Raw genomic sequence first — 26,430 nt, forward strand, 5'->3', positions numbered from 1 at the left:
CCGGCCGCGTTAATGGGATATGCAGATGCCCTTACCCAGCTGATCCATCGTGCAATTCCGAACCTCGGAAGCTATTTGTCAGGAATATGAACTTGGGGCTGCGTTTTTGTCTCTTTACTTGTTTTGAGCTTGTTTTTCCACATCGTGTTTCCTTTTAGAACACGAATCCTCATAGATTTTTCCTTTGTATCGCTTAAAGAAAATTACTGTTAGGAAATGTTGCCCTATTTGCACGTCTGAGTGCAGCGGGAACGCTGGCTGTAGACCCTGGCACAGCGTGTTTGCGGGGAATCAGCCTTGGAAATACTTTGGTGTGTTTGGGCAGGAGTCAGACTAATGGAGCATTTTAAATTGCTGGAGGAGGCAGCTGGCAATGGACACGTTGTCCATGGGCTGAGGACCTGTGAGCCCTTCCTGAAGCCAGTGTCACAGAATCGTATGGAATTGTTTAGATTGGAAAAGACCTGTAGGATCATTGACTCCAACCATTTCCCTAGCACTACCCAGGCCACCAGTAACCTGTGGAGCGATGGCAGTGCTGGCATTCTCAGGGAAGTCATTTTCAGGAGCCTCCCTTGTTTTCTGTGTGACCCAAACCCTGGGTGTTTGTGGCTCTTGTCTCTTTGTGGGGCTCATGAGCAGATTTTCCAGCATGGGAGATGGGGTGGGGTTTGGCCTCTCATTGCCCCCTAAGAGGAGGGTGGCTTCCCAAGGTACCAAGTCACCCAGCTGATGTCTGGGTGCCAGATTGGCACTGAGCAAGCCAAATCCCTGGTGAATTTCAATTCCAGCTGCTGAAGGGCTTTCCCTGGGAGTTCGGGCTGTTTATTTACACCCGAGGTGAGGTAACTTGTGGGAAGATGGGAATGGGGTGGGTTTCAGATGTGCTGAAGAGCAGGGAGGCTGCTGGTGGTAGTGTAGCACCATCACCGCACGCAGGGGGATGTTTTGTGTTGGGCTGCAGCTGTGGAGGAGGAGTGGTGGCACTTGTCCCCATCCCTTTGCTCCACAGGGCAGCAGCAGCCAGCCTTCTGCAGAGGGAGGAAAAGCTTTCATTTGTGCAGCTTGTTAGAGGTGGAAGGATGTTTTTGTGCCCAGCACATCGCTGGGTAGCAGTGCCTCTTGTTTTAATTGGATTTGCAGCCTGCTGAAGAGCCGTGATTTACAACAGCTGCTCAAATATGCACAGCGAGGTCTTGGGGACTGCTGAGGTGTTCATCTGACCATCAGCGGAAAATGATTCCGGCCCCGTGCATTCCGTTTGCTCAAACCGAGCTCCGTGAAGCGCGCGGGAAGAGGGGGAGCGCGCCGAGGGCCCGGGGCCGCCGCGGCCCCACCGCCTGCGCGGGAACGCCGCTGTGGCTGCGAGGAAAGCAGCCTGTCTGCCTTTACACGAGGCTTGTCAAAGGTTTTATAGATCTCCATAATGAAGATGGATCAGGTTCATTCTCGTTGCCAGTTGCTCTATCAAAATAGCGCTAATTACCGCAGCCGCACGTGCCGCGCGCTGCCATCTTCCTCCTTGGAGCCTAAAGCACGTCTTGTGCCGCTCACAATAGATAAAATGAGGCAACTTTTCCCCTTCTATTTTTGGAAAAGTAGTTAGTAAAGGAGAAGGAAATTGATTTTGGTGTCAGAAAGGACATTTCTGACAGGAGCATACTTTGAAATGATTCAAGGCATCTGTTTCTGTTGCAGACACCCAACGCTGCTGAGAGCGGTACCTAAATTAAACTGTTTAAGATGTCAGCTCTGGGTACGAAGGCAATTTACATCCCGGTAGCACGGTTGGAATTTTTATCGTGTAATGAACTTTCACTCAGTTTACGAACAAAGCCTCTCCCACGGTAACTATTTTTGTAGGACGTACAGATCCTCAGGTGCAGGACTGATGTTCGTGTTGGGAATGGATTGGGCAGGGTGTGGAGGTAGGAGCAGGCTTGCAGGAGCTTTGGGCGTGCTGTCTCCGTGGTGGCTGCCTTTGGGACATCAGTTTGGCGGCCTTTCTCGTACAACCTTGGCTATCACGTGGTTAAACACTGAGGGGAAGCATTCCTCCTTGCTGCCGGTGTCTCCCCCATCCTGTGTGCTCTGCGGAGGGTCTGCAGCCAGATCACCTTTCAAGGTGAACATTAAATTAATATGGAAGACTTCTAGAGCTCTACAATTAAAAGGTCTTTTACTTTTCCCCCTTCAGAACAGATCTGGTGGTTTATTGCCGGAGCCTTGGCTCCCAGCCTGGCTGACCTTGGATCTATGCCTTTTAGCTATCAGCGGGGTTTCTTGTGCGCTGTTGTGGCCTTTTATGCAAAGAACAAGCCCCTGTTGTGGCCACCAGCTTTGCTGAAGCATTTGTGATGCTCGCAGGATGCCAGCAAAGGTGGGAGGCTTGATTTTCCCTTTCACGTGCACCTCTCAGTCGGCACTTACCGTGCCCGTGAGGTGGCTGGGAATGCAGAGACCCTTTCTGCTATGGATATTTCCCTTTCTGAGGTTTGCCTGATGAACCGAGGCAGATGAGGAGCCCAAGGGGAAGCACAGGCTGCATTTGCCTCTGACAATCTGCGACTTCAGGGTCTGGTTGCTTCGGCACCTTTCATATTCCCAGTTCTGACACCTTTGGCAAATGGTCCAGAAATGACAGCAAGGCTGATCCAATCCCCTCAGAATCAGCTTTGTGTCCCTGCTTTATGTGCTTGAGTTCCAGCCTTGGCTGCTCAAGCAAGGCATCTGGTTGGCATTGAAAACCCAGTGTATAGTCTCAGAAAGGGCATTACACGTGGTGCTGCTGTTTTGGGGCGTGTCAGCAGCTCTGCACTGACACAGTTTAGCTATTCCTTCGCCCAGAATTAATTTTCACTCAAATTGAGTTGTCTGCTTAAGCGGAGAAATCAACACCCAACTGCCAACATGAGCAGCGTATTGAAGGGGTCACGGGTGCCGTGTCATTATCATTTGTATTAGTTTATATTGGCTGAAAGGATGAAAGGGGAAACAAGAATATTGACTTACGTTACTTCATATCGAATTAGCATCCCTTTGCAAAGGGCTTCTGGCTTAACTTGGAGCTGTGAATAGTTTCTGTTCAGCAGAGATGGGGAAGTTTTGGAGCAGGGATGTGTCTGTCCCTTCCCACCGCCTCTTCCTGCCTTTTGCTGGTGTCTCGAGCTCAGTGAGACCTCGCCGTGCTGTAACAGAGTGCAGTTTGTTTAAGCTTTGACTGCAAACAGTGGATTACCTTTTATCACATTATGTAATGAATTATTGATCCACTGATTGTGAATATTCTGGGGAGGACACATGGATGGACGCTGCCACCAGCGGATCCAGCCCTGCCCTCGGCTGAGCAGGCTCTCCTGTGCCAGGCTCACAGTGCCACCTCTCAGCTCCTTGGGCATCGTCCTTGGGACGTGACTCCAAGGGCACAGATCCTCAACCACTCTTCAGGCTGTCACAGCTCTCCCTGAAATCAGCACCGCTGCTGCTGCTGCTGGGAAGAGAGAGGTGGGGTATGAAACCTGCCCTTGGTGAAGGTGTTGGTGGGCAGAATTTCAGTCTGGATGGGGAGATCTCTGCAGAATGGCACCTTAGGTCAGCCCTGGAGCTTCCTAGGGCCTTTACTCCTTGGAAATGCAGATTTTGTCTGTGTTTGCTGATGCCAAAGAAATCGTAGGTTGTGTTTATTGAGTTGCTGGCGTTGAGGTGATACGCTGTGCTGACATGGTGTGCCGTTCTGCATCTCAGCCTCACCAGGCCTCTCTAGGTGGGCAGACCTCTTGACGGACCAGTCCTGACTTCAGGACCTGCTCCCTGGGGCACCGAGGGAGCTGGCAGAGACTGGAACACACATTTCTGTTGTCCTCCCTGTGTGGAGGACAGAGATAAAGCGAAAACACGGGTACCGCTGGCTGCAGGCTGCCCGGACAAGGTGTCGAGGAGCTGTTTGCACTGAGCGAGACGTACGGCGCATGAAGAAGAGTGCCGGGCTCTGCTCGGCATCTGTGAATGCAGCAGATACCATCGCTGGGAACAGAAGGGGTTTTCAGTCTGTGAGATGAGTTCCTGATTGTTTTGCTCCATGCAGACTCCACGGGGCCGCTGCCGGTCTTTGGCATTCCGGCGGCGTGGCCCTGCCTGCATCAATCGATCCCCGCCCGCCGTATTGACAGGCAGCTCCGATAGTTCTCATCTGAAGAAGTGCAGCATGGATAATTAAGCAATGCACTCTGCAAGTTGGTGATCAGCTTCTCGTGGAGGACCAGTAATGAATAAAAAGTACATTAAGTAAATTAAACTCTTGATGCCTGTAGGTCTGTAACTGCAGAGTTGCCTTTCTGAAATTCATTACAGTTTATAGAAGTTCTGTTAATCAAGAGACTCCCACAGAAAACATTCTGGGAATTAAAGTTTATTTTATTTCTGTGTTGTTTAGGACAGAGGCATGTGATGTTGCTGCTGGTTTCTCTGAATACTGAGCTGGGCTCTGAACCTGGGCCCATTGAATGTGGAAAAATCGAATTTAAGCAGTTAAATGGTCTCACCCGCCACCCATATGTATTTATATATATACACACACATATATATATATAAATAAAACTGTGTACTGGGACTTTATGCTGTTTGTTGGCAATGTCTTTGGACAGACACCCAGGCTGCTGGGCTCAGTGTCTGTAAGCCAGCCACCTTTTGTTCCTTGGTGGAGTATCCGGGCTCTCAGCAGTGCCCGGGATCTGTCCCGTGCTGGACAGACAGGTGTATTTGGTATGTTTAGATTTCTTCCTCTGGAGCGCTGAATCTTTGTTACATTCTGTAAACGAGAGAGCGCCCGGCCGAGCAGGTGCCCTTCTTAGTGTCCAGATGTAGAAACATTCTCCAGCGACGTGAACACGCTGCAGAAACCATGTTTGCTCTCCAAACTTTTTTTTGCGAGCGGCTGCCAACTGCACGCTTGGATGGGAGCCATTTATTTGTAGCACAGTCAATCTTCCCTTAAAGAAAACCACCAGTGAATTAGCTTTTGCATAGTGTTTCAATCAAAGCATTTGATCCTTGTTTCTGCGAGATAATCCTAAGAACTTCTTATTTGGAGAATAGAAGACCGTGATGGATTTAATTCATAAAGGGAAGCAGCCGTAAGGAATGTAAATGTAAGAGGCTGATAAGGTAGGATTTCCTAGTTGCTATGACAACCCCTGGGTCATGAGCCTGAGAAAATATAAAGTAAGTCCTGGAGCTGTGAAGATGATTATAAAATTTAACTGTCATTCTTCATTTGGAGTTGATGGCAAACATTATTTACTTAAGTTTATCTCCAGGCAGGCGAGGATCCTTTCTTCCTCCCTTAAATCGGAGCCTCGGATCACAAATGAACGTGTTGCGCGCGGCCGACATTATAAGGCGAAGCCACTATTTATTATTCTAACCAGACAATTTGCCCGGAATATCCCTGTAGATTCGGTCACTCTCGTACAGAAGCAGAGCTTTTATCCGGCGTATCCCTGATAAAAGGCTCCCTGACGCCGCTCAGCGCCAGGGGATGTTCCCAGCGGGGGGGTGCCGTGCTGAGGATGGCTCCCCCACCCCAGGGATGCCCTGATCCTTGTTTTCTCCCTCTGGAATCCCGTGTCTGGCTTTCATAGGGGAGGGAATGCTCTCAAACCTGATTCTTTGTTGAGCGTGTGCCCTGTCCCGCTGCCTGGCGGGCTCTTCCCTGGCTGTGGGGGGAATAGGGAGCCACAGCAGCCTCTGCCTTCCCTCGTGCATTCCTGGTGCTCTCGGCATCCGCTCCCACCTCAGCCGCGGCAACCTGGCTTCGTCTCCTGTTCTTTTTTGTTGCTGTCCTCCGGTTTCAGACTGGCAGATGAATCCTTTTCCAGCTTGTAAACGTGTTGTGTTCTTGAAAGCTGCAAGAGCAATCCCAGCTGGGATAGAGCGAAGCATAAAATATCCCCGCGCGAGCTGCTGCCGTTCCTGGGATTAGCGGCTCCGGGAGTTGGGCGTCTGGGGATGTGGCAGCGGCAGAGCCCGCAGCTGCCAGTCTCCCACTGTCCCAGATACCCAACTGCTGCAGAAAGGTGCATTAGTTCTTTAACAGCCTCTCTTAAAGCTCTGCTCCAGATGGAAACCAGGCAGTTCCTGGCTTCCAGCAGCACCTTCTGTACTGTATAATGGTTTCAGCCATTCCTGGTGTCATATAATTTAAAAAACACATATGTGATGAGCAGTTGTGTGTGTACTCCACGGGATCTGCCGTGCCCCTCAGCAGCGGCCTCTAGCCTTTGAGGGAAGGTGGGAGAAAGAATTCGTACAATTACTTAAAGGATGTTGCAGCTCCAGTATTGGAATGTCTGACTTGAGCTCTAAAAATCATTCAGCACCTTCCTCTGAACTTTATTTTACTGCATTTGGAAGACTTTTCTCTCGCTGCTCAGTGTACTCGAGGGGATGAAAAGGGAAGTCACTGGATTCAAAGAATCCACGTGCAGCAAATGCCTTTTGAGGCTTTGCACTGGCTGTGGGATTTAGTGTGATGCTATTTTTGAGGCTGCTCTGACAATTTCAGTTGGGAAACTCTTTCACCTTTGCAGCTTTCATCCTGAAATGTTGCTGGTGTGGGTGAGCTGGCGGATTGTGGTAAGGATCAGAGTTTGTAGCCATTACTGAGGAGAGGCAGCTCTTGTGCAAATGGAACAGAGCATTATCGCTGTACTGGGAAAACCAGAATTCCTTACTTTTCCTGGGGTGGGAACTTTGTGAAAGCACTTGCCTAAGTGGAAATTGCAGCAACCCCAAGTTCTACTGGCCGTGCCTGTGTTACCCATGAGCTGCATGACCTCTCTCCTTGGGCACGTGAGGGGATGGACTTTGAAACATCCCTTTTGTTCGTGTGTTTGCCCCGTGGGATGTGGCTGTTGGTACCTCCAAGGCAGTGTCCCTGGCACTGGTGCTCAGCTGAGCTGTCCCAGGGCTGCCGTGCTCTGTGTCCCTAGGTCCTGCTTTGGGAAGTGCCACAGTTGGGGATGAGCTTTGAAAAGCATGAGGCGTCCATGTGCAGGAGTCCTCCTCCAAACAGGAGCTGACATCGGGCCCTGCAGGGCCGCGTGTGAGTTGTGGAGCCTGCTTGGGTGGACACAAGCTGTGATGGCTCTGTGAAGTGGGGAGCTTTGTCCTGAGAGAAGTTTTTCCTGATTTGGTAACACAGGCGTCTCAGCCAGGTTTGAATCCTTAAGCACACTTTGCACATGCTTAAACACAAAAACCAGTTTTCCCTCTGCCTGTTTTAAAGTGCTTCCAATTGCAGACAGGGGCCTGTTTGTATCTTCAGAAGAGAATCATTCTGGGAGGGTGGTGGTGAGCGTATTGGGGTGCTGGACATCATCAAAAGGACCGGTTCCCAAATCTTTAGTGTTTTCCCATTTTCATTTTTTGGTAGCCAGAGTAGGCTGAGCCTCAGCAGCAGCTGAGCACTGTCTGGGGAAGGCGTTCTTCCTTGGACCTTCCCTGGGCAGGCGTTGGGGTGTGGTTGTGTTTCTCCATACAGTATTTAGACATTCAAGGCCACGTTTCAGGAAGGTCCATCAAAAGATCTGGTCCAAAAAGCTTCCCCAGGATAGACCACCGTGCTGGAGCTCTGAAGCACAACAGTGGATGAAACATTGAAGCATAACAAGGCTGATGAACACGAAAGAGCATTTTTATTTGGTTTCTCATCAGTTCCTCGTAAGCGTTGCGGCGTCTGTACATCGATTGGAGATTTAGCCCTACTACCCTTGTTATCCCTAGTTTTAGATGTAAAGTGCTTTTTTTGCAAGTGTGGAGGCAAAAGGCTTTTGAGTTAATTAAATCTATGAAGAAATGAGCTGAGTATTGTAGTCAGCCCTTTCCAGCCTGAGCCTGGACCCCACGGTGCTGGCCGCTCACTGTCAGCGTGCCGATACCTGCCAGCATTCAGGTAGCATCAGGTTCCTCTGTAAAATGGAGATTTCAAGCAGCTTGCAGGAGGCTGTGCATGTAAACCTAAGCCAGAAATAGCTGCTCTGACAAAGACTGACAGGTACGTGCCATTCTCTTCATCTGGCACATGCTGTCGGCGGTGCCGCTATGGGAGCTGGCAGCAGCCTTGCAGTGGTGGGTGGCAAACAAAGGCTGCTCTCAGAAATATTTTCCACACAAAGTTAGGATTAAAAGCACAGAGCCGATATAAAATACCAGTGATAACGATATGGATGAAGGGAGTTGCTGGCAACACACAACTAAACTGAAATCTGTAAAATGAGGCTTTTTCTTTTGTACTGAGTTTTCCAGCATTGCTTTCGCACGGGGTGCATTGCCTGTGATTTCCTCTGCCTCCTGCGATTGATAGAGCAACTGGCATCAATAATTCATGGATGTGTGGAATGGCATTAGCTCTGGAGACGCGGTCGCTCGGTGGTTTGGGGAAGATGCTGAAGTTGCTGGTCAGCCTCAGCCCAGCGTGGTCGTTACGTGCTCCCCTCTGCCCGCAGCCCCTGACTCATCTTTGACTCACCTCCGGAGCACCGGGGGTGGAGAGAACCGCAGTCATCTGCCAGATCCCCTTCAAGAGCTCCCACAACTCGATGCAAATGTGGCCGTTCCCCTCCCACAGCTCCTTACGCGCTGCCTTGGGCTGCAACCGCGTCGCTCATCAGCACTCCAATGGTGTTGGTCCTGATGGCTCAGCAGAACCCACTCACCGCCCTCCTCTGCCAGCAGAGAGCCGAGGGAGGGCTGCTACTCCCTTCCCATTTCTGGTGATAGGAGGAATAACGGGGTATTTTTACAGAATCTGCTCGTTAGCACAGCCTGGGTGCCCCAGGCTGGTCTTGCCTTCACTCTGCCTGACACGTGTGCAAGGTGAACGGCTGCAGCTTCACTTCAGGAGCTCTCCTGCTGTCCAGCCTGGCATGCACTGACAGGATAGAGTTTTCCAGGAGATGGTGGTGGTTATCTCATGCCTCGGGAGCCTTGGTCGTCTCCAGGCTGAAAGATGGTTTCTAGGACAGGGTGAGCCCCTTCTCAAGCTGATCTGTCAGGCAGGAGGAACTGTCAGACTGGCTGGAGATGCAGGAACATTTCTGGCCAAAATGAAGCTGGGCAGCAATGGGTGCAGGTGGAATCCCATGCTGACATTTCAGATACCTTCAGCATCAGAATGCTGAGATAATTGAAATCAGAGATAATTGCGGAGCAGCCGTGGTGACTGTCGTGGGTTCTGCTCCTGTAGGAGCTGAAGCTGTGCAGGCAGGTGGGCAAAGAGCACATGAGCAATGAAGGTTCTTATGAGTAAGTACAGGAGTTGAAGATCAACCTCTCCTCCCATTGCCAGCATCTGTTGCTGCCAAAATGTAACTATTGTGTTAAATACGTGGCTTTTCAAGCAAATCCTGTTGAACCTCTTTGTGGGTACGTACTGTGTTGTAGGAGGTGATGACTCTGTTCCTTCGCCTCCCTGGGTAGAAGCCCAGGTCAGCACCCCCAGCTCTCAGGTGGCTTTTTGGGGTGCTTCTGGTTTGGGTTTGGCAGTCTGGAGTAGTTAAAAACGGACAAGGATTGAAAAAAGGCATGTTGTGATCTCCCCTGAGGGCTCCACAAGCCCTCCAGGTTGTGCTTGTCTCCACTTCCATGTCTTCCAACTTGACTCCATTTTTGATCTGGTTTTTTTTTGCAGCTGTTGAGAAATGGAAAGGTTTGGAGAGGACAGGTCATGTTCTTATTGTCAAGTTTCCTTACTTTGTATTGTCTTCATATATACCAGGTACCATTAAAAGTTCCTATTAAGAGGCCAGTATCACGCTGACAGCGTTGGCAGGGTTGGGGATTGGACTGGCATCCAGCACTCCTGTGGTGTCAGAACCTATTTTTCAGTGAAGTTTTGTTTTTCCCTATTTGCTTATTGAGTGGGCTCCAGACCCTCAGCAGGACCGAAACCAGAACAGCTGTGGCAGCTTTAGGGGAGTGCTGGAAAAGCCCGTTAGGAGGTACAAAGGCTGTGTTTAATTTATGGAAAAGAAGAGAGGGTAACGCACGAGAGTCAGAAATTGGCTGTTTTCTTTGTAAGTGAAAGGTCACGTTACCGAGCACGGCAGGGTGGATTTGTGAAAAACGAGCTCCTGTTTGTGAGGAATTAGAATGAGTAGCTGATTTTTTTATTTTTTTCCCCACTTGTGACCTTTAAAGATGCTGCTCGTAGATTGATAAGCAGACTGATGCTTTTAGCAACCCGATCCTCCATTTCCCTCTCACAGAAGGACAATCTGTCAAACGCCATGGGTGTCACTCGCAGAAAACCTTCCTCTCTGTAACCCCCCGGGGGAAGGAGGGATGTGGCGGCAGGACCCGAGCTGACAAACAAGAAAAGTTCAGTGTTGTCTTCAGTGAGTAACGACCTGCATTTCCTGTGGTCTGCAGCCCCTGGCTAAGGACTTTCCCTACATCCTTTTCCCAATTCTGCTTTCTCCTTTTCCCCTGTCCTCGGCAGGGTTGTGGTGCTCCTGCCTGGTGGGACAGTGGGGGTGGTTTGGGAAAGTTGGCTTTACACCCTGAGCCAGGAGAGCTGCTTTCCTTCGTCTGCTGCTGAGGAGGTGCATTTTGGGGCTGGGAAGTGATGGTTTGGAGAGCCCTGTGCACATTGCAGGTAGCACACGATACCTGTGACACTTTGGCACATCTTACATGGGTTGTGTTTGGTGACAAAACTAATTGCAGCAGAAGATGGGCTGAACTCAGAAAAATCCTTTTCTTAGTGGTGGACAGCAGTTGTGTGTCCAGGTGTGCCAAAGCATCCTGGGGATGCAGAGGAAGCTCCTGGTGCTGCACAGAGGTCTGGCTTTCTGAGCTTGGCAGTCTCTCTGAGAGGCTTCACTGTGTTTATTTTCTGTTCCTAGAGTGCTGCTGGCACCAAAGTGCTGTGCCTGCAGACACCCTGGGTAGTGCAGCTCCCGTGGCAGCACTCTCCCATGTTCTGCCTGGTGAATGACACAGTGGATCTGGGGCTGTCCTGGCAGGAGCAGGATTCTCACCAGGTGACAATTTGCTGCAGAGAAATCAGTGCTTTTCTGGTGATTCTGCCTCCCATTGCCTTTGGTCATTCCTCCCCGTTCAGGCAGAAACTGGAACACGTGGCTTTGGTCCAAACCCTGCTCTAAATGCTCTTAGCCACGTGAGAGCTGTTAACGTGGATAATTCCACTGTGTCATTTGGTTGCCCATTACTGGGGGGGTGTTCGTGCACAAGTAATTCTCTTGCCGCAGTTGTGAGGCTGTTTCTGACCTGCTTCTCTGTTCCAAGAAGATTGTTGTCACTTTGCCTCTGTGATGCTGAAGAGCTCTAAGGTGTTTTTCCTTGCTGCAATGTGTTGGTCTCCTGTGAGGAGCAGCTGACAGGCGGCCCCATGATTCTGACCCTCCACACTGCCCAAATTGCCCCAAGTTTGGCACATCTGGCCACTCCCCTGGCAGGCAGCAGGGTGTTTCTTGACCCTGCCCTGTTTTAAGATGCTCTGGGTGCTCATTCCCTGGTGCCTTGCTGGTTCCACTTGGGCAAAACGTAAGTGCAGGTGCTGAATTCCTTTCTAGGTCCTGTGTAGAGCACGAAAGGTAAAAGGTGCTGCCAGGGCTCAAAGCTCGTTCCTGGTGAGGGGAGCCAGCCCAGGGCAGTCTCGGTTCCACACTGTCCCTTTGTGAGTGCTGCCCTTACATAAGCGCGATGCTGCAGCAGCACGATGGAAATCTCGTCAGGCCGGCCAAGTTCCCTGGTTCGGAGCCAGACATCTGGGATTGGGGTTTTCATGGCATTCTTCAGTAGCATGAGGAGCCTCATAAAGCAGCTTCTCTGGGGTATTGTGCCGAGAGCCGCATTCCCAAGCAATTACAGCCGGGGCTGCAGCAGTAATGAGCCCTCGCTTTGGGAAGGGACAGGAAGACAAAAGGGAAACGTTCAATGGAAGCTGCGAAGCCTTTGAACGTGAATAGCTGTGGGCTTGTTAATTGGGATCACCATTGGGAACATTCCCTGCTCCCTCCGGCTCTGGCAGTGTGACCGGGCTCCGGTCAGGGGAGCGGGGTGGCAGCGAGGGAAGAGGGATGAGAAGCTGCCGCTCTTTGGGGTTTCACCGTTAATGATTTCTGGCGCTGGGGACAAGGCGCAACTGAGCCTTTTTTGGACCAGAACAGTGCCGCGAGTGGTGCTCTCAGCTGAGCGAGGCTCAGCGTGGTGAAGCGCATGCCTGCTGCTTCAGAAGGTTTTGCTTCTTCTGCCAGCAGCACCATCCTCGGTGGCTGTGGGGTGGCAGGGGATGGAGGAGCTGCTGTGGCTGAGCTTGTTGCTCCCAAAGGTGCCGGCCCCAGCGGGTCTTTGGGAAGCAGCCGTGGGGCAGTGGGTGTGGGCTGGTGCTGGTGACAGGCACCGTGTCACGTAGGCAGGTGGGCGTCCTCATGGCCGAGCTCCTGTTTATTTACAAACCTGGTGTTTGTATTGGAGTGTTTCAAAGCTTCCTTATTCTGAATGTTTCCTCTAGAGCTTGGTAGGTTCCAAATGAGAAGTGAAGTTTGAGTAAGAACTGCTTTGGCTTCTGCACTGAGTTATTGCCAAGGCTGCTCAGATTCGGGCTGCTCGTGCCTGTGTGGGTAACTATCAGAGAACATTTCGTTGGTGTTTGTTTAAAAGACAAACAAAAACTCTTCTTAGCCTGAGCAAAACACTTGTCCCTGGGATTTTGAGTAAGACAGCAGGTGCAGTGTGGATTGTGGCTCAGTCTGAGGCACGGCACCAGTTCGGTGCCCCTGATAAGGTTGTGTGTCCTTGTGTCTCCACAAGGCTCTGCCAGTTCGGGGTAAATGATTGCAAACTTGCAATTTCCCTGGGGAAAACAGTTGGTGCAAGGTTCAGGGAACCAGTGCTCCCCATCCTGCAAGCCAGCGCTCCCAAACATTCTGGTTGGCAGTTCAGGGATGGATTCCTGGGTTCACTGATGCCAGAGGCAACCGCACGTGGTTCCACTCTGTCGTGCAGTTTGCAGTTGAGAGTGACAAGTTTAATTCCTTGTATTGCATTTCGGATGGAAAGGAAGAGTATGGCAGATGAATTTCCCTCTTTTCTGATTCCCTCCCCCTGTTTGATTGCGCTATTGTTTCTTTGGGCGCATTAAAATAGAATTTGACTGGAGTCGTTTTCCGCTGTCCCCGCGCTGCCGCGTGTAATCCGCTTGCAGAGCCCTCCGCTTTGTGCGGCGGCGTTGGCTAACAAGCAGAATGTAATTCATTTTTTTGGGAAATTACATGAAACAGCATACCCATAAAACCTTCAGATTCAAGATGGCTTGTGTTGTTCCCATAAGCAGCCCAAACTCCAGAGCTGTTCATCACCCTGCGCGGCTGCCGCGGGGAATCCACAGTGAGGATTCAGCCCCAGCTGGAGAAGAGCCTGTTGTGCTCCACGATCCATTCCCAAGCACACTGCCTCGATCCCCGTGCTCAGGATGTGAGAGCAGGATGAGCTGCTCCCAAATTAAGTACAGGCAGTAGGAAGAGGAAATTTCGCTGGTTGAAGTCACCTGCCTCATTGTGGGTGTTGAGCATATGGTGTCTGTGTCAAAGCATTTTTCCACAAAACTTGAGTGTTTTATGTCATCAGCTGAGCTTAATACATTCCGTTCACAGGGTGGTTATCCGAGGGTAGCGATTCCAAGGAGGTGAGCTGAGTGAGGAGCGCTGCTCGCAGGGAGGGCGCTGGGCTCAGGCCTGGGCGAGGGGTTGGTGCAACTCCAGAGGCAGAACCCAGAGAGTGCCTGACTCCAGTGATTGATGACACCCGTGCTCCAGAGTAGCTGCCTGCCTGCAAACCTCTCAGTAACGCACAGCCCTGGCAGGTTTAGCGAAAAAAATAAAATCCCTTCGCTACAGGGTCTGCCCAAGTGGCTCCTCAGCAAAAACCCTTTTAACGTTTATAAACCACTTTTAAAAGCCTGAGCCAGACTGTCATTTCAGTGCCTTGCTAGAAAAATACCCGTGATGAATTGTCCTTCATTTGTAGCTCCAGAATGTGGTGTGTCATCCAGTTTGGTGTGAGCAGTGTTTACTGGAAGGTCGCGGTTGCTGGGGCTTAGGGAAGAGTGTTCTGGATGGACTGTGCTCTGAGTTAGAGCAGGTTTTATAAAGTGGTTTTAAATGCAAACGATTAAGGGGAGGATTTCTCTTGCTCTCAGGTGCAAATGCAGCTCCTGATTAAAAGTCAACTGCTGAAATCTGAAATTTTCACAACAACACTGCTGAGTTATTTATTGTGGAGCATTTCCATTGAAAATGAGCTGTGTTTTAAATATCCTACCCTTGATGTGCTGAGTGTGAGGGGGGCCAGGCTTACAGTTCTTGAAAACTTGGCAAAAACAAGCAGATCTCTTCAAACTGTTGGGGTTTGAGAAGAGAACTGCGAAGAATGTGTCTAATTGAAACTGTTCTTTCAAGAAATGCTAAGCAAATATCTGGTAGATTTTCAGCTGCTGTTGGCAACATCTGTAAAAGGTCTCGTGTCTCCTGTGACATGGCAGCAGGAGGGTTGGAGCCTGCCTGGCTTTGATGGTTGGAGTGTGTTTTTATTTGAAATACGCTCGCTGTATGTGCAGTGGGAAGAAGGGAGGTTCACGCTCCCACCTGCGGCAGGGCTCAGTGCCAGCCTCACACGGGGGACTGAGCACCTTGGCCTGGGGATCGCCAGCCCTGTGCTGCCCAGCCGCTCCCTCCTGGCCGTGAGAGAGCAGGTTTGTCCAAAATTGCAGGAAAAAAGTGGAGTACCAGATTTTTCTGGGGGCGCTGCCCAGGTTTGTGCCCAAGGGGACAGCAAAGAGCAGCGGTGACAGGAGGGACAAGAAGGGTTGGGATGTGAGCAGTGACCCCTCAGCCCCACATCCCTCCCGTGTGCCCACACTGGGCTCCTCAGAATGTTCCAGAGAGCTGCTGGGTGGCACTGAGGGGCAGTGGCAGCTTGGCACATTCGGGAACTTTGTCACTGCAGCCCATCTAATCCTGGCTCAAAGCTGTAAAGCCGCCGTGGGGCCAGGCGCAGCGAGAGCCTGCAGGGGTTTGAGGTGGTTTGTAACCCTGGGCACATCGAGAAGGAGAGGCTTTATTTAATTCTAATAATGGCAGAGATAATGTTGGCTTTGTGATAGTCCCGGGCACAGCTGTTCTGCAATATCCACGGCGGCGCATGCTGTGAATGGCTAGCAAGGTATCGAGCCCCCAGGATGTTTTCCTTGCTTTTCAGTGCCTGGATGGATTGCATTGGTTTATTGGAAGAGCGCTGACTTTGTGCTTGCAGTAATTAATTCCCTTTTCCGGGCTGGGGGAAGGTTGGCTATAATTTCCTGCATTCTTTTATCATAAGGCCAAAGGAGAAGCTCAGAATAGCGAGCAGAGAAGAACACTGCATACATGCATTTTAAATTTAGTTTCAAGCAGTTAAGAAGACCGATTTTTTGGTGGAGTGGCCTCTCTGTATTTGCAGTTTTCAAACAAGGTGACCTGGAGGATTGGTGCTGGATGTAGTGTCCATTTCCAAAATCCCTGGCTGTACTGCTCATTCCACCTGTAAATCCACACTCCCCTCTCCTTCAGGGCACTGCAGTGGGCTGGAGATCAGGAGTTTGTTTTCCTGCTGGTAATTCTGACACTGCCTGTGGACAGGACTGTTGTTGAGGGGGAGTGCAGGTGTGTGCTGACCAAAATTCATTTCCATACAAGCTTGGAAACGTGGCGGAGGAGCAGCACAAAGCGTGTCCTCCTGCTGTCCCCCTGGCTGCCCTGATCATAAGGACATCCCGGTGCCAGCTGCCAGCAGGGGCTTCCCACAGGTGTGAGAGAGCATAAGAGGTGGAAAATACTTGCTTGACAGCAAGAATGGCAAAAAAAAATCGGGGAAGAATGAGTTTCTTGTGTATTTTCACTGATCTGTGGGGGGGTTCCCATAAGATAAGATGGCAAGCACTGCGTGGCTCTCTCATGTCTGGTGTCACCTTTCCTCTGTAGCCATTGCTGTTCCCAGCTCCTGTCCCATTGCTGCAGACAGGCAGTGAGGGCTGGCTCGTAAACCAAAGGGCTGGGGTGGGAATTGCCCGAGCTGTGGCCGAGCCCGGACGGTAAATCGTGTGCAGTGTCCAGAGGGAGCTGCAGACAATCCCCATGGCTGCTCCTGATGGTGCCCAGCTGTTCCCAGTGGTCCCCATGGCTGTCCCCAGTGGTCCCCATGGCTGTCCCCAGTGGTCCCCATGGCTGTCCCCAGTGGTCCCCATGGCTGCTCCCAGTGGTCCCTGGCTGCTCCCAGTGGTCCCCATGGCTGCTCCTGATGGTCCCTGGCTGTCATCCCAGTGCCCCGTGAAGGGAGCAGCCTCAGAGCCTTCCAGGAGGGTCTGGCCATCCCTGGGGCGCTGCTGGGGCACTGCTGGGTGTCTGGGGCACTCCTGGGGCACTGGTGGGTGTCTGGAGCACTGCTGGGTGTCTGGGGCACTGCTGGGGCACTGCTGGGTGTCTGGGGTGCTGCTGGGGCACTGCTGGGTGTCTGGAGCACTGCTGGGTGTCTGGGGCACTGCTGGTGCCCGCAGCCCTTCCCCGCTCCCTGGAGCCCTGCGCTCCTGTTGCCTTGCCAACACAGTGCGGGAGATGTCGGAGCGCGCAGCGGCTGCGGCACTGCCAGGGGCTCGGGGTGGCGGGGAGAGGAGGAGCAGGAGAGGGAGGAGGAGAGGACCTCGCCCCCCAAAAACACCCCTCTGCACCGCGGCAGGGAGGGAGGATTAATAACACTTTGCAGAGGCATTCAGCGCTCGCTCCTTGCTGCTTCTGAGATTGTACAACAGCATAATTTTTTAATGATGGGTAATGATGAAACATCAATTTCAAATCTGTTTTTCTGACTGGTGCCTGAAGCTGCAGCGTCAGGCTCGGCACAGGGAACAGGGTGCCCAGATCCCTATGGATGGAGCCGGCGCCTGCTGATGTTTGCCGTGTGGAGATCGAGGAGGAGCAGTAAATTGAAAATTGCTTCTAAATGGGCTCAGTTTGACTGTTTCAATGCTTCTCGGGAGAAGACAGGAAATGTTGAGATTTTAAAATAGAAGCGGCACGGCGGTGCCTGGTGGTGTTTGTCTTTCTTTACAGTTCACGTCCCTTTGGTGGCGGCTCCGAGGCGCCTCACCTGAAAGCAGGAATGAAATGCCATTTATCTCAGCCTTCCTACCTGCACGGGGCTGTGGGGACGGGCGTGAGCGTGCTGGGCAGCCCGGTGCCCCGCGGTGCTGTGACAGGGGCACTGTCCCCGGGGAGGAGCGGTGGCACCGTCCTGCCCCACCATAAATCCCCTCTGGCGTTACCCTGGGCTCCGTTCCACCGGGGATTGCTGATCCCACCCCGCCTTTGGGGCTCTCCAGGACGCCCCTCCCAAGCGTCGGTGCGCGATGGCTACACGCCACCCATCCTGCCACATATGGGAACGTGGCAGAAAATGAACATTTCAGCCCAAAAGATAAAAATATGTAACGGGAAGGCTTTTCTTGCTGCAGCTCTCCCTCGGAGCAGACGCTTCAAAGGCAGCAGCAAATGGAAGTCACTCTCTGGAGCTGTCTCGTTCTTTCTCGAGGCAGTGTTTTGATAAATGTTGATGAGTTTCACTGTAAAACTAAATGACATTTATAGCACGATGTATGCTTTACCCATCGCTTAATTATACCTAATGGTGTTGGATGGAAAAGGCATTTACCATTTTACTTTTGTTTAAAATGACAATCTAAACCTCAAAGCCTGTGGGGTTTTGTAGAACGATGACGATTTAATTAAGAACTAAATACAATCTAATTTTAAAAGGCAATTGCAACTTTAAGAAATAAGTGATAAAATTTACAAAGAGCTTGCTGAGAGAGGAGTGCTGTGCTCGGTGTGTCTGCTGTGGGGTGGGGCGGGCATCTGAGTGCGTTTGGGTGTAGATTTGGGGAAGGTGGGACGAGGACCCTACCCAGCCTTGCTTTCTCTCTCATCATTACTGTATTTTTTTGGTCGTGTGCTTTACAGTCCTATTGCTGCACCTGCAGAGGCAGCGAGAGGGACTGGGCTAATGCAGTTTATAAACCCAAGGGTTTATTTTTGTGTGCACGACACGGTTTCTCTTCCCTTCCTCCCAGCTCTGCCTTTGTCCTGGCAGCCAGCAAAGAGAACAGAGCCTCTATTGAAAACAAGGCGTGAGGAATGAGTGTGGATCAGGCAAGCTGCATCTTTAAAAATAAACACAGGAGCAGAGCTTTGTGCCTTCCACTCAGCTGGCAAAGCACTGACAGCAGGCAGGAATGTGTTCAGGAGCATCTGCCCTTTCTTTTCTTTTCATGGGTTTAGTCAAAACAAATCCCATAGATGAAGGGGAAAAAAATACTGAAATGCATTTTATTTCCCCAAGCCTGGAGAAGCCACCGGGCGGAGGCTGAAGGGGGACGTGCAGGATCTGCAATGAGGAGATTAATGTTTGAAGATATTAGCACTGGTCCTAAACTAACATTTATAAATCCGACGGGTGGCAGATTGAGGGCTGATTCCACGTTTTTTCTTCCTCCTCTGTAAAATAATAAATATGGTAAAATAGCTCTCAGAGCTGCCTTTATCGTGGGGATGAATCAGGACACTTGGTGTTGCAAGAGACTTAAAACTTACAAATATGTTGCCCTTTAGGTGAGCATTCATCATTATGTCTGATCTGGGATCTAGACTAAAGGCTTCTCTTATACCTTTTTTATCCTTCCTGGGAAGTAGAAATTGGAAGGAGTCCTCACTTTGATCATAATGTTGCTGCCGGGATTCTTTCACCTGTTTTGGGGGGAGTCTGTCGCTGGTGGGGGTCTGTTGTTCTTTGAGAAATGATCTTACCTGCCATCTGTAAAAAACTGGAAAGGTGGGAACATGCTTGAAAAAAAGGAAAGTGAAAGAAAAGACCCCTGAAGACAGTGCCCTTCTTCATGGCATGGAAGTGGTGGGTGGGCAGGGAAGTGACTGTGGGCACAACAGGGCTCCAAAATCCAGGACTGTGACATTCTCATCCGTGCTCCCGCCCGGGAAGATGAACAGTGGACAGGTAACACCTGTGAGCAGAGCCACTCCAAAGGCTGGGAATTCAGGGAAAGCGAGATCAGCTTTCCTCCCCTGGTGACAAACTGGGGATTAGCTTCAAAGGGTGAAAGAAACTCAGCCTCTAATCTGTGGAGGAGGGCTCATCCTCCAGGGTTTGATGGGCTGGTAGCAAACGAGTCACTCCCATGTGCAAGCTCTTGGGCATTCCAGCTGGTAAATGTTTCATCTTCTGCTTTTACACCAGAGTTTTGGGACAGCAGCTGGGCAGGTGTTTTGTCGAAGGCTCACAAAGCTGCTCCTGTGTATGTCATGGCAAGGACCGTGCTGGGATTTAGGGCTGGCTCCATGCTGAGCCAAAGGGTGGGAACAGGCCAGGATACCCCCCAAAAAACCCCACAGTATTCCCGTGTATTCTTTGTCGGTCCTTTGCTTTGAAGACATTTGCTAAAGGTTTGCACATTTGTTATTAATTTTGTCATTTATCTCTTGCTTATTTTAGTGGTAAGCTAAAGATTTCATACTTAAATATGCAGGCAGTTGAAAGGAGGTCCTTTTTATAGGGAAGAGACCAGGCTGATGTTGATCAGAATTCATTGTGGGTGCTTTATGGAAATACAGATTTCTTGGGTTTAAAAGAGATTATTAAGCCGCACGTTGTGACAGATGCTACTGACAGTAAAAAATAAAAAGGATGTGAGAAAGCCTGCAAGAAATGGGTTACAGGTATGGATATAAGACGTATCTGCTCATTAGAGTAAAATGAAACCCATCATCTGACTTGAAACAGGATTCCTTGTTCCTGGGAACCCTGTCGCTCTGACTAATGGGAATCGGTGTTCCGGGGCGCACCTGGGGCAGGAGCCGAGTGTGTACTGTCAGAGCAGACCTTAATGGGGCTGGCGTCATCCCAGGGGCCTGGGGGGCACAGAGGGAGTCCGGGGCTGAGGGGCTGCGCTGGTGGGGTCCACGGAAGGGGGCTGCTCCCTGCTGCCGGACGGTGCCGTGGGTGTTCCCCCCGTTGTCTCCCCGTCCATCCGCCGTCCCCGACTGGGAGCAGGGGTCTGTGCTGAGGGGAAGGCGGACAGAGAGCAGATGGGGAGCTCCCTGCACGGATCCACGTGCCAGCTCGGGGTGTGAGCAGTGCCGCGCGAGGCAGGTGGCGGCTGCCGGCCACCGCAGGGCAAAAACAGAGGTGACAATGGTGCTGACAAACCTGCAAACATGTAAATTCTCTCCTCCTGTGCTTCAGGTTTTGGCAGGGGCTGCTGCAGCTTTACCCCCGTGGCGGAGACAGAAAGGAGTGTGAGGCGGGAGGTGTTGTTCTGGTCGGGGAAATGCACAGAACGTGCTCTTTGATTGTGAAAACTGAGTATTTGATCTGTGCTTCCTCCTCTTACCTGCAGCGACCTGCTCCTCATCAGGGTATAGCTCCCCATGGAGCAAGTCAAGGCAGGGAAAGGAAATTCCACCTGTGTTTGAAACTCGGGTTTAATCAAGGTCTCCTTCCTTGGATCCGAGCTGTGGGTGTCCTTGGTAGCGATGTAGCTGGAAGATAAATGCAGATAAGGAATTCTGTATTAGGGCTCCATTAATAATAAACGTGTGTTGATGCTAACTGAGCGTTATTTAAACACACTGAATGGAGGCAGCAGCCTGCTGGGACCATCTCCTGTTGTCAGACCTTCTCCCGTGCTGATGCTGCTTCCAAGCAGTGCTGGGGCATGGCAGTGGTGGATTTTGGGTGGTGTCCTTGGCGGGTGTTGGCTTCTGCTGAGGGACCACTCACAACTTTGCCCTTTCCTGCCCTTTGTCTTCCTCACTTTTGTCCCCTCCAAGAGCCTCCTCAGAGTCCTCAGCAGCGTCCCCTCCTCAGATCTCAGATCCCCCCACAGGAGATTTTGCGTCTCCGTGGTGCGGCCGAGGAGCCGCTCACACCGGTGTCCCTGGGGGACGCTTGGATGAACCTCTGACCTTACAGAAGAACAGTCTTTAGTACGTGACCTTTTGCTGCCTCGGCAATGGGCCCTCAGCTGCTGGAACCGAAGCGAGAGACCAGCTGCTTCTGTTTCTTAGAAACGTATTAGAAATGTGGAGTGAAGGGCTGAGCTGTGCAGAGCAGCAGCCTGGTGCTGCCATTCCCCGGTCTCCCAGTCCGCTGTGGTCAGGGACAGAGCAGATGGATATTGATCCTCAGTGTCCGCCAGCGGTAACCTTTGAAGGGACAGGCGACGTATGGCCAGGGAGTTTGATCTATCAATATCTGGGTAATAGAAAGACAAGGGTGACATCTAATCCCAGCACAGGTGACACATCATAAATCTGTGCAGACGGGGTGATCGGCGGCAACAGGAGTGTGAGGGGAGGGCGGAGGAGCTGCCTCAGTCTGAAACACACTTTGGCTGCAGCTGCAGAGGTTTTTTTGTGGCAGGGAAAAAAAAAAAAATGTTCTTAAGATCCAAAGAAATATTTTAACTTGGGCATAACACAGGACTTTTGTTCTTGTACCATTTTGGTTTCAGCCAGTGGAAAGAATTCCCTGATGCCATTGCATCACATAGGTATTCACTATGTTTAAAGTCAGCGCAGCCTCCAGTGTAATTTCAGAGCTATTGTCATCTTTTATTCTTACTCTTTAAGCCAGAAAAGCCATAAAGGTGGCAGTGGCATTTTTTTTCTCGGCAAATTTAATATCTGTGCACAACTCGCTTGAATTTGCCGTATATTTCTCTGAAGTGGCTGTTTCATAGCGTAAACTTGCTCCTCACAATAAGTAATTTTTAGCACCATCTTGCACATTCTCTCTGAGTGTGGAGAGTAATTGAGGGGAAGTGTGACTGCGGGGAGAGGAGCGGGCGCTGCGGAAAGGTGCCGAAAGTGCTCCCTCGCGAAAATCTGTGCTGAGAAGGAGGGAGAGGAGGTCCCTGGGCCTGCTGGGGCTGAGCACAGCCTGTGACAAGGGCTGGGATCCTGGCAGCAGGAGCGGCTCTGTCCCTGCAGACAACGCCAGGGAGACTCAAGGAAATCAACATTTTGGGAACAGTTTCTGTGAATGCCAGTTCCTCCCACCACTCCTTTCCTCCCTCCTCAATGGGAACTGGGGCTTTGAGCATCACCAGGGGATCCCAAACCTGGCACAGCAAAGTTGTCTGTTGGCAGTGCCTTTCCTTCGAGCAGTTCTCTTAAACGTGGCTGCAGCACGAAGAAAGGATAACGTGCGTTAAATCTGAAAGCAAAAATCCAAGTACCAGGTGAGCGTCACCGTATCAATTTGCTGTGGTCTCTGCCTCAGAGGGAGACATGGAGCTGCCATACCCCATTCCCATCATCACTGAGCAAGCTTTGCTTGTTCGGCTCAGCTGCACCTTGCTGGAAAGTTCCTGTTCCTCTTGGTGCTCAGCCAGGAATTTTCATGGGCGAGACTCCCCAGTGCTGAATTTCTGCTGATGGACCTGCACAGAACTAACTCAAAAGGGAGATCTTTCTAGAATTCTATTTGTTTGCCACCATCACTTTTTTTTGAAGAGCTCTTTGCCTGGGAATTAGAGTTGCTGAGTCTGTTACTGGCCATGGAGAAGATTCTGAAGAGGGAATAAGAACTACTTGAATGCAGGAAAATCTCAGAGAGGTTTGGCTCAGGGTCACAAAGCTCGTAATTACATCCTAATAGAAGAGAAAGTTGCTGTTGAAAAAGGTTAGTTGTGAATCTTGGTGGAAAACAACATTTTCCTTTGGGGTGAGGGCCGCACTGACAGAAGAATTGCTCGAAGGTGCCACGTCCGGCTCCAGGCTCCGTGAACTCAGAGGGTTTCCCTTAGGACCTGTGCATGGGTGGAAGGAGCAGCAGCTGCCTCTTCTCCTGCCCTCCTTGCACCCCAGCCTCTCACAGGAACCTTTCTGTGGGTGGGTGAGAACCCCTGTGTCCTGGTGTGCTTTGAACACGCGTGGAGGAGCCCAGGCTGGCTTTGGTGGGGCTGCACGAGCGTTGCATTCTGACCCAGCCTGTTCCCTGCCCTGCAGCGCTGCCCCGCTGCAGCTCTGCCCCGCTGCAGCTCTGCCCCGCTGCAGCTCTGCCCCGCTGCAGCTCTGCCCCGCTGCAGCTCTGCCCCTCTGCAGCTCTGCCCTGCTGCAGCAGCCACACGTGTGTCCATGTGCTTGGTGGGCATTCTGGTCTCCAGCTGTTGCCCATGAAAAGATGCCATGGAATTAACTCCATCGGCAGCAATTGCCTTTCCATGCCAGCACAATCAGTGTGGATTGTTTGTTCTTTTCCAAAGTTCAAGTGTGACAACTGCAGCTTTTTAAAGCAGTCTCTCTCGAGACGTGGAGCCTGGATGCGCAGAGCTCCAGTGGCTTCTCCCAGCACTGCCTCGGCAGTTCTCCTCTCCCCCTAGAAGCAGACCTGCAGAGTGGTTAAATGGCCTTTGGGTTCCCTCCTTCCTCCTCTATCCGATCCACAACCAAGAGTCTCTGGTTCTGGTTCTTTTGCTGAAAAGCCCGTTATGATATTTGTGTTAAAGGGAAGAGAGGAAGCTCTCAGCAATGGATGAGAGAGCAGAGAAGCTGCTCAGCTCAGGGAAGAGAAGGAACACAAAGGAGACAAAGCTTCTGGGGAGGTGGATGCTCAGTGTTTATAAACCCACTTGTCTCTGCTCTATCCACTGCATTCCTTTTAGGTACTTGAAACTGAGAGATGAATGTTGACATTCAAATTGTGTTAATTCTGGGGATGGAGCATTGTGTCGCGTTTTCCCTTGAGCGCGTGGACAGTTTGTGTATCTGTGTGAGTTGTTTCTTCTAGCTCAATCTATTAAGAGGAATTTTGTTTAGGTTTACAGGCTTACATAGTTCAGGTGTAATGAAAACCCCTCTTCCCTGGAAAGCATTTGTGTCAGGATCCTGCAGACTGAGCCAGCAGTGCTGCAGCTCACTCTGGGGCACCTGTTGTTAGAAATTCCATAGAAATTGAAAAACCATGCTCCCCAGCACGTATTTTTAATCTTCCCTCTTCTCTCCCTGACGCTTCCCTCTAGCCTGGTGTCCTACAAGCGGAGAAAGAATTGATTTTAAATGTGACCGCTGCGTATGAGCCAAGGTCCCTGGGCTGTGTCCAGCTGAGGGGAACTTGTTCGAAACACAATTTACTCGTCTATGTCTGTCTGCAGCCCTAAGAGGAGAGACTGCAGTGGTCTAAGGCAGGAAGACAAGTGCAAAAATTAATTGTGTAGGTTGCAGCCGAAGCATCCCTCAAGCGTTGGTTCCTCCCCTCACCCCCCTTCCAGTGAGTATAAAACAAGGTGTCATTTTTCACCTTGCAAGGGGAGATTCAGTAAATGAGGCTGGAGAATTGCTTTGGGTAATGGAGGAAGCACACATTGTGCTTCCCCTCCTCCTGCCGCTGCAGACACCCATTTTGGTGTTCCCCGTGCTCGTTAACATCGGTGCGGGTGTTAGACAGGAGCTCACCCCAGAGACCCCCCCAGAAAGTGGCTTCCTTTCTGTTCCTGTTCCACTCTCTCAGAGCAATCCCTTCTACTCCAAGTCAAGATTTTCGAGGCTCCAAGTCCAGTCCTGGTGTCTGTCCAGGAGGATTTGTCCCTCGTGTTGGAGTCCCAACAGAGGCTTTGGTCTGATACGTGAGCACTGTCACAGCCCCTTCACGTGGAAAATCTGTCCCATATCATTCTGTTGGGGGCTTTCTGTTGGATCTGCTTGTGCTGTGCCCCTCCAAAGCATTGCCAGGGATTTAACTTTGGTTCTCAACAGTAATTTTCCTTTGCTTCTCTTAGCTCCTGAGATTCCCTGTTGAGTCCATCAATTTCATTTCCCCTCCCCAGCCTGTCCTTTTCCAAAATATTGTTATGCTCTCTGTGTAATTTAATGCTCCTCAAAATATTTACACACTGAGAGTAAATATTTACTGAGAAACTTACCGAGGTGTTGACGATGAGGATGGATCTGAAGAGTTCCTGCTTTGTGTTGCATTTTTACCTAATTTAGAGCCTGTAATTGCTGCTGCTCATGGAAATAGCTTTCCTGGGAGCAGGGAGGAAGGGATGCCCCAGACTCTGGAGGGTGAAGCAGGTTCAGGTCAGCAGAGCAGACGGCAGCTGATCAGACCCCTTTGATAAAGAACAAAGAGGCAAAGCCCCGGAGGCCGTGGCTGCTGCGAGCCGTGCAGGGCTCAGCGTGTCCTTATGTGCTCCCTGCCCATCATTAACCCGGATAAAAGCCTCGTTCAGAGGGATCTGGTGCCAGCCCAGACCGAGGTGCTGGACTCTGCAGCCATCCATCGGCAGGTTTTGTGCAGCGGCGTCGCGGCGTGGAAAGCTTCAGTGGCTTGAACTTCAAATAATTTATTTCTAAATTACTTCTACTGTAATTCTTATTAATTCAAATAGTCTTCTAAGCTGATGTAAAATTCAGTAAACGCAAGGAACAGTTTAATGAATTGAAAATAGGATTGAGTCTTTTAAAGTAAATGTAAAAAAATATGCTGGCAATAATTGCTTAGATGGAAATCGAATCTTAATAGCTTTGTTAATGATTTGTAGGGAATATTGCATTTATGAGAACATATCAAGCTGATCCTTGTGCAAGAACCTTGTTTTGAATGGGTTTGATAAAATTATTCCCCAGAAGCAGTTAGTAATGTTTAATATTTTTGCTTGAACCACTTTGGAGATGTTTGATTTCATTGATGGCTGTGGCTGTGCAGGGCTGCTCCGGCTCCTCCACGGCAGCACGAGGCACAGGCAGGGCAGGGCTCTGCTGTGACAGCCTTTGGGGTCTGCACAGTGGTTTGGGATTTGAGAAGGCAATCATTTAGGTTGAAAAAGCCCTCTAAGATTATCAAGTCCAGCCATTAGTGAGTGTCCCCAGGGTTCAAGAACACCTTGAGGGTGCTGATAGCACGGTGGGGAGGCTGAATGCTCATCTTCTGATCAGAGGGCTTTGAGCAGGACCAGCTGGATCCACAGAATGTGGAGCAGGAGCCAGGCTGATGTCTGGGACAGGCTCTTTGCCCCTCTTGAGCGGGGCTGGGGGTCTGCGCTCCCATACAGGTGATACTGTTTGATAGTAAATCTTCTTCTTGCTCCTCAAAGTTCATCAATCTGGAGAATCTATCTAAAATTTATACTGAGAAGGCAGAAAAATGTGCCCAGACTTCAGCTCACTGCCCATCAGGCGTGGAGAGGAGCCTGATGGTTTATCAATCTTTCTCTTTCCAAACAGTGCACCTTTTTGTCAAACATTTGTTTCCAGGGGATGTCAAATAATAAAGGCAAGTTGGAAAGGAAGAAAAATGAAGAAAATG

General features: G+C 50.7%; 1 protein-coding gene across 8 annotated transcripts in view; it reads left to right on the forward strand.

Moving 5' to 3' along the window:
* CADM1 (cell adhesion molecule 1) overlaps positions 1-26,430 on the forward strand; it is a 135,089-nt gene that overhangs the window by 63,150 nt on the left and 45,509 nt on the right. The gene's annotated exons all lie outside the window — the stretch shown is intronic.

The sequence above is a fragment of the Hirundo rustica genome, chromosome 23 (genome assembly GCF_015227805.2).
Source record: "Hirundo rustica isolate bHirRus1 chromosome 23, bHirRus1.pri.v3, whole genome shotgun sequence".
Taxonomy (NCBI): Eukaryota; Metazoa; Chordata; class Aves; order Passeriformes; family Hirundinidae; genus Hirundo; species Hirundo rustica.